The sequence below is a fragment of the Aplysia californica genome, unplaced genomic scaffold (genome assembly GCF_000002075.1).
Source record: "Aplysia californica isolate F4 #8 unplaced genomic scaffold, AplCal3.0 scaffold00023, whole genome shotgun sequence".
NCBI classification, from domain to species: Eukaryota; Metazoa; Mollusca; class Gastropoda; order Aplysiida; family Aplysiidae; genus Aplysia; species Aplysia californica.
In genome coordinates, this window is record NW_004797293.1 from 681,452 (window position 1) to 689,444 (window position 7,993).

The following is a 7,993-nucleotide window of genomic DNA, read 5'->3' on the forward strand; positions in this document are numbered from 1 at the left end:
CCACCCTCTCTCTCACTCTTTCTCCTTCTCTATATCCCTTTCATTCTCTCTTCTCTCTTTCGCTCTCACTCGTTCTCTCTTATCTCCCATTAGTCTTTCCGACTGAGACAGTCACCATCTTTAATTTCTACTTTTGTCCATGATTGTTCCCGTTTAATTCCATAAATATTGTCTGTTATACTCATCAAGTGAATGTTGTGAACACCATTTAATTGTACATACGCCCGCTTTAATATAGTAACATTATCACAGAATTAAGGTTGTGATAATACTTGGCATCTTATACAGAGCGTCTCGAAAGTTGAGCACCATCCTGGTTTTCATCAAAAATAGCTTGATTGATACAAGTCTATAACAATGCTCGAAAAGAGCACCCTGCGCATCAAAACAAGCATGGACTCTCTCATGAAAACTTTTTGTTAACACAACTGAGTGTGTTTATTTGGCGGGTGCTCTGGTGTGGCTGCTATTTCTTTCTATCAAACATCTATCGTCCTTATGTCCCTTTCTTATTATATATATAATAAATAAATACGCTCTCTTGTGGCACCTCTAATCTCCGCCACTTATACTTATATAACCTTATTGTTTGAAAGTGTCGCAAAACAGTCACTAAAACAACACCTGAACGTTTCAGGGGATATTTTGGGGGACTTGGTGCGCCATTTTTTTTATAAAGAAGGTTTTCAAGATGGTGCTCGACGCTAATATTTTGGGACTCCCTGTATTATAAATAGTACATTTCTTTCACTGCATTGCGATCATCTCGGAGAGGCTTAGTTGTTTGGGGAGTATGGAAGGCTCTTCTCCACCATTAGCTCAAGTCTTAAAGGATTAACTGAGATTATGACCGATTAACTGAGATTATGATCCGTCTCTTAAATAACCGACGGTGGTGATAGGAGCGATATACGTTAACCTCACAGCCTACCTTGACGTGTAATGTATTGACTGCAAATGTACAATTTTTATTTTTATTTAAATTTTTACTGTGGTAAAACTAATTCATTCCAATGGTATCTACAAACCATGTTTCAAACATGTGAATTCTTTTTGTATTGGTTTAATATTTCATTCCCTTGTTAACGCTGGTTATATAAGAGACAGTATCTAAGTTGCTACGTTAAATCACCAAAGGACTGGTATTATGGAATTGTGGAAACTCCCTGAACAATCTTTAGGATTCTTCAGGGATCGAACCTATAACTTCCATGTTCTGAAACGAATATATTAACTTTGCATTCCTTATCTATCCTCCTTCATACGTCATGATATTTAAACCACGGAGTGTAGCACCTTTTCACAAATATCTTTAGTGCCAGGAGATGTATATTATTATTACTTCTGTGATTCCTGAATGTTTAAAATTATGTATTATATGAATCTGTACATCAATGAAACATTATATCTATGGAAGGTAAGCGAGTTATTTAATCTTAAGCGAGGCTTACAAAGTTTACAAAGAGAGAAGAATTGTGTATATATTATTGTATTGCAGGCATTTGGACGCGCGTCAAGACACTATCAGCCCCCTCCCAAAACACATACACACACTCACACACATACACACACACACACACACACACACACACACACACACACACACACACACACACGCATGCACGCACATACACTCACATCACCCTTCTGCTATTATTTTCCGCCACAACATTACAGACGTCCACTGGCAAATGAGAAGCCCTCTCTAAAATGAAATACAACGCAATCAAAACCGCTTAATTAAAAGTACCTAAGCAGCAGGAATACCGAAAAGAATGATTCCAATGGGCTCCAACGTGTGTCGATGTGCCACAGTATTATTAAATGTCCACAGGCTTGGGGTTATACAAAAAGAGTGCTCACCTTGTATCGGTGATCCGAATCCTATTTTCCCTTCGTTTTTTTCTTTTCGTTTTTTTGACGTTCTTGATTGGAAAAGAGAGAGAAAAAAAAAGGGGGGGGGGAGGTAGACCTAGTTGCTTATTTATTTATTCATTTATTTTCTTCTGAGTGAAAGTTGCCTTTCCCAGATTCGACTATATTATCATTGGTTCAGTGACCTCTAAAAGCTTGCCTTACTTAACTTAATGACAACTTGAAGGAGACCCTTCACTACCCACCGCCTCACTTTCTCACTTTTTTCATCGTTGTTGATTCACAATAATTTTTTTCTGTGATGATCTCACAAACAACATTCCACAGCCACTTATTGTTGTTGCTGTCGTTGTCGTTGTTGCTGTTGTCGTTGTTGGGAGATGGCGACACTGCTACGGCTGCTTATTGTTGTGGACGTTGTTGTAGGAGTCTACAAGATATTTCAAAAGTTCTTTTCAAAGACAGAACGATTCGATCCAGCCATGACACCTCATTAAAATGAAATGAAGTAAATTCTCATAAATGAACGAGGACAATATTAAATATGTCTTCAACCTTCTAATTCTCTCGGCTTCAATTGACGAATTTCGTCTTGATCAAATTTTAGTACAAGTAAGGGTTTTACGGCATTCATAACACAAGTAGGTCATTTACGTGCCGAAGATTAGAGGTGCTACTATAAAAGAGTATCATACAAAGAAATGAAGGAGAGAAAAGGACGATAGGTGTTTGATAGGAAGGAAGGAGAGAGGTCAGATAAGGACGATAGGTGTTTGATAGGAAGGAAGGGGCAAACTACGTCAAAGCGCCCGCCAACCACCCAGTTATATTAAAGTTTATTCAACCTCTCTCTTGCCTTTATGGCAAATTGTAAAGTGAAACAATATTGTTAAAAACAATTTTATTGTTATTTCTAAGAGTTGTTTTAAATCGCAAATATTATATTTACACTGAATTTTAGTATTTTAGCATTTTAAAGTCTAATTGTCGACCAATCGTGCAGTGAACTGTTGCGAATGCTACCAACTTGTGTTTCGCGCGCTCATATGACCTTACGCAGTTGTGAGCGCCGTAAAACCCTGTACTACTAACTAACAACCTCTCTCTCGGTTTCAAACCTCGAGCTTCGATGTGGCAATCCGAGTACATAACTACTACCCTTCAGCGGCCAACGTGCCAAATGGCAAAAGCGTGTCGGAAAGATCTATTGCGTTAAACTGAACAACGGCTGGTGTATCGACACTTAACATGAAATTTCCTCACTCCACCCTGGTGGGAATGGGTACCCGGCCATAGACAGCGAAAGATTGTTTTTTAAAATAAGAGTTTTACGGCACTTGCAACGCATCCAACGGGTTGGCAGACTGTAACTGCATCTGTTTTAGTTTTTGTAAGAAGAGTTCTAAGGCACTTGCAACACAATAATGTCAAATAAGTGTCGAAGATTAGATGTGTTACAAGAGAGTAAAAAACACAAAAAGAAGGAGTGATTTGGACGATAGATGAAAGGAGAGAAGGAGCAAACCACACCAGAGCTCCCGCCAACCACCCACACTATAAATATTATATCGGCAACAACAACAACAACAACAGCAGCAGCAGCAGCAGAAACAACTGTAATGCGACTATTCTTTCAACAGTTTGAATCACCCTCATGCGTCACGTTAGACTAAGCTTCTGACGATGTTCTTAATGTCACTCTCGGACCTTGATTCATTGGCACTTGATTATCCACAGACGTTTTCATTGAGTATGCATTGCTCCTCATATCAAGAGGATGATTTGTGACGTATCTGTAGTACTGTGAACAAAATTATTATATTCACATTGTTGATAATAAATATATTATATATTCTAACATCAACCCGTGTTTCTGTTATTATTGCATATACTTAATATAGATATAGTTGTATTTGAAGTTTCATATAAATCTACACGAATAAAAAGAAAATGCCGAAACTAAGAGAAAGCAAGCTGCGCACATCCGCAAGTGGAAGTGGAGCTTTTGAGTTCTCAAAACGTGGCAAACTTTACTGCGCCAGAATTTGTCTCACTAGCCACAGCATAAACCATAAGTCATCTTAATCTTAACCTTTAAATTAGAGAGAGAGAGAGAGAGAGAGAGAGAGAGAGAGAGAGAGAGAGAGAGAGAGACAGAGAGAGAGAGACAGAGAGAGATTACAAGAGAAAATGGGGGTTCTGGCTCTATATAAAATAACTCTCTTGGCCGACATTGGGGTTTGGTTTTTTTCAATATCTAAAGTCAAATCATGCTTTCCCGCATTTTTACTATTTAATTGTATAAGCTAAAGCTGTTGCTGGAATGTCGCACCCTACAGACACAATAATATACATCTTTCCAAAAATACAGTACTTAGGCACTTTTCAGAACACTAAGGAGAGCAGATATTCTTTATAAAGGAAGATAACATTTCTACCTTTGAATTATATAGATGTGGGCTGCTTTAACCCTGCCTGACAGGGTCAACTCGGGATACAGCGTCCCAGTAGACTGATGTCTCTCTCTCTCTCTCTCTTTCTGTCTCACTCTCTCTTTTGCCCTTTTTAATTCCTAGTGGAGCATAGGCCATCAACACTTCTCCAGCAAAGCCTTCCTGTGCATCCTTTGGACTAATGTTGGGACTCGATAAAATATTTCTCCACTGGGAAACCAAACTCACATCTTCAGTGTGCCCTGGCGAAGAGCTTAACTATCCGATAAGAAATTTCTCCACTCGTAAATCAAACTTACAATACATCTTTGGCGTGCTGTGGCAAAGACCCTTACTGCTACACCACAGACGCCGGTGTATGAGATGGCAAGGCGTCGAAAGTTTCTTTAAACCCTAAAAGTCAATACATTTATAAAGTAATCAAGCAGACAACACTTCCTATTTTTATTTTCATCTCCGACATGATTGAATCCGGTGGAAAGCCATATGACAAGCACTCTCTGAATAACTGAAGCTGAAAAATCCTCCATACTACAGATTCAAGGTCTTCAGCATGTTGGAATAAAAAGAAGCATATAAGGCCTACATTTTAAAAAAAACAATTAGCGTCATTTAGTGCAGGATAATATGGACTAAGTAAAGGTCATTTAGAGCTTGGTCAGAGCAAGAGTGAGACGGATAGGATCAAGAGGGAAATAAAAGAAGTAGAGACTTCAGTCCAGTAGCACCTTCCAACCACCCATTCACACCATCATGATACTAGCTCAACTAATTCAGTGCCCCGAGGATTTTCCCCCAATGCAAATGTATTGATGTCCCAATCGACACAACTTAGACCATTTAACGAGGTCGGCTTCGACCATTACTGTAATGGTCAACCCTGCTGGGGGTGCACGGAAATGAACGTGCTGATGAACTTGCCGGCAAAGCAACACCCAATGGCCGAATTATGCTCGACCCACCAATGGTGATCGCCAGATGCAAGGAGAGCCTTCACAACCAAGAGGAGACAGACTCCCACACACTCAGCACAATAAAAGAAAAGTGTGTGCGGGGTACAGCGAAAAAAAAGTTTGCTCCGAGGAGTAGTCAGGCGTGTCTCAAACCAGCTCCTCATGGAGACAATTAGCAGGAAGACCCTGAGGTGGACGCTGGAAAGGAGAGATGAGCAGCTATGGACATGTGCCGCATGCTATGATTCTAGCTCTGGACCCAAGTAAAATCCAAGTAAAATCCTGCTGAGAGGGATACACCATCCAGAACAAAGACCAAGATACTTGCTCAAAATTCTTTTTCTATTTTGTTACACCTGGCCAATTCTCTCATCTGGCGCTTTTGTTTGTTTGTTTTTGTAAAGTGTTTTTACGGCGCTCGCAACTGCATAAGGTCATATGAGCGCGCGGGACACACCTAATATTTTCAGTTGGTAGGAAATTTTGAATTTTACCCGGGTGGCGGCCGAAGCCTACTCTTATAATCGATTTTAGACCACCAAGGGATCTTTAACGTGCGCAACTTGCACACGGGCCCTCCGAGATTTTTCGCCCTTGTCCGAGAAGGCTATGTGTAGATCTTTCCTACCAGAAGATCAGGGGTGTGGCAGAAAGACAGCAGTAAGGAGGAGCCAAGGAGGAGCAGTAGAAAGGCTGCAGAAAGAGTCAGGAGCCCAGAGGAGGGGGGCAAAGGAGGTGAGGGGGTGGGGGCAGAAAGTGGAAATAAAAGCAGACGACAGAACTTTGCTAGAGAGCAGGAAAGGGGGTGAAAGGAGACACATTTAGAGAAGAAAATTTTTCGGTCGCTACCCGGATTCGAACCCGGGACCTTTTGAATGAGAGGCCAACACCTTAACCACTAGGCTACGAGAGCCCCCCGGCGCTTTTGTGTTTAGTAATATAACAGCAAACTGTGCAGCATTTCGGGTTTTGAAAATTAGCTGTTAGTCTTAGAGTAAACACACAGGAAAATTTTTTACATAATAATATAAATAATTACATGAATAAATAAGTTTTAAAAATATGTTTTTTCACTCTTAAAACGTTTTTTGGTAAGTTACTCATCTAAGTGTTGCCATAGCCCCAACTGGAGATGCAGTTGGTCAGTAAGGGGTCTTCGTGTTGTTAGAGGGCTCCACTGGTAGGTCTTACTTCTTTTCTCCCCCCCCCCCCCCCTGTTGTTTTTTCCTTGAGCTTTTCTACTTTTAAGGTCTCTTTGTGCTTGTTTTTACATAAACGAGCAACAGCAAAAAAAAATTTTTAATGAGGGACTTGTTTGATCTCCTCTTCCATCTTCATCGTTACTGTTGTCTTAATCTGCGTCTGGGCACCCTCTGTCCCGCTCCCTAGTGGAGTTATCTTTACAGTGTCACGGAAGGTTTCGGAAGTTTGCACGAAGTCTCATACTATGGTGGTGAGTGACACAAAAAATTCTCCCCACTCAGGAATTGAATTCGGGTCTCCTTTGTGGAAGCACCTAACCCCTTCCCAATACACGACTCTCGTGTATAATACAAGTAAATGAAGTAGGACCCAAATCTAACTCAAACCTCAAACCAGCATGTAAGGTCGAGAGTACAACAACGTACTACTACACCATAATGATCGACACGGCATTGAAAACTGTCAATAATAGCGACCCAAAGATTGTGAAAATACAACCCCCAAAAAAAAGAACTCAATGTCGCAAGACAAATCGGAACCGGCAGTACTTTTTTTTATTCCTCTCACTTCACTCTCAAACCATACATAACAATTTTCATTTTTTTATCACATCATATCACGACTTTCAAAAAACAAAGAGTGAAAATGAAGACGAAAGAAAATGCATGAAGTCATATTCTGTGAAGAACCATAGGATATAAAATATAATACAAGCTACTTCCCATGAATAGAACCAAAAAAAAAAAAAGAAAGAAAAGTACAACACATGTCTACAATACCAACACGGACTATGAAGTATGAGAGCCATATCGTCGGCTGGATGATCAGATGTATTAAGCCCTATTTTTTCTTTTTTTTTTTTTGAAGTGGCAGTTTCTTTATCTGTAGCATCGGTTGCATAATATTATGTCAATGAAATTTTTTGCCCAAACTCAAATTCTTAATATCAAAAGAAGAAAGAAAAAGAAAAGCATTATAATGGAGGTAGAATTATTTTAAAATAATTGTTTGTTTGTTTTTTCTCTCTCTCTTGAAAAAATGTTGCTCTCTTATACTAATTGAAAATTAAAAGTGTTGAACAGCTTGCAGACACTGCGTTATTCTACGACAGAACAGTAACTACGCACAGAAACGGAAGATCACCATTAACATTAAGACTTCAATCAATGAGGAAGCTTTTCAACGATACAAGCATAGAATATTCTGATTAGTTTTGTTTTTTTGGTTGTTCTTAATTAAAGAGTTGCAAAAGATAAATTCACGGTGAGAAAAGAGAAGAATAGCGTAGTAACAGTTGAAACTTTGCACAAATTTCATGTTATATCAACAACAACAAATCATTCTACTATTATTGCACAAATTTCACTTCACAATACTCAGTATCATTCACACACACACAGTCAGCTACTAGTATACACTCAGTCATAAACGACAGCATTCATACATATACAACAAACCAGCTCTATATATGCACATCCTGCTTCTCAAACCAAAGATACACACATAAAG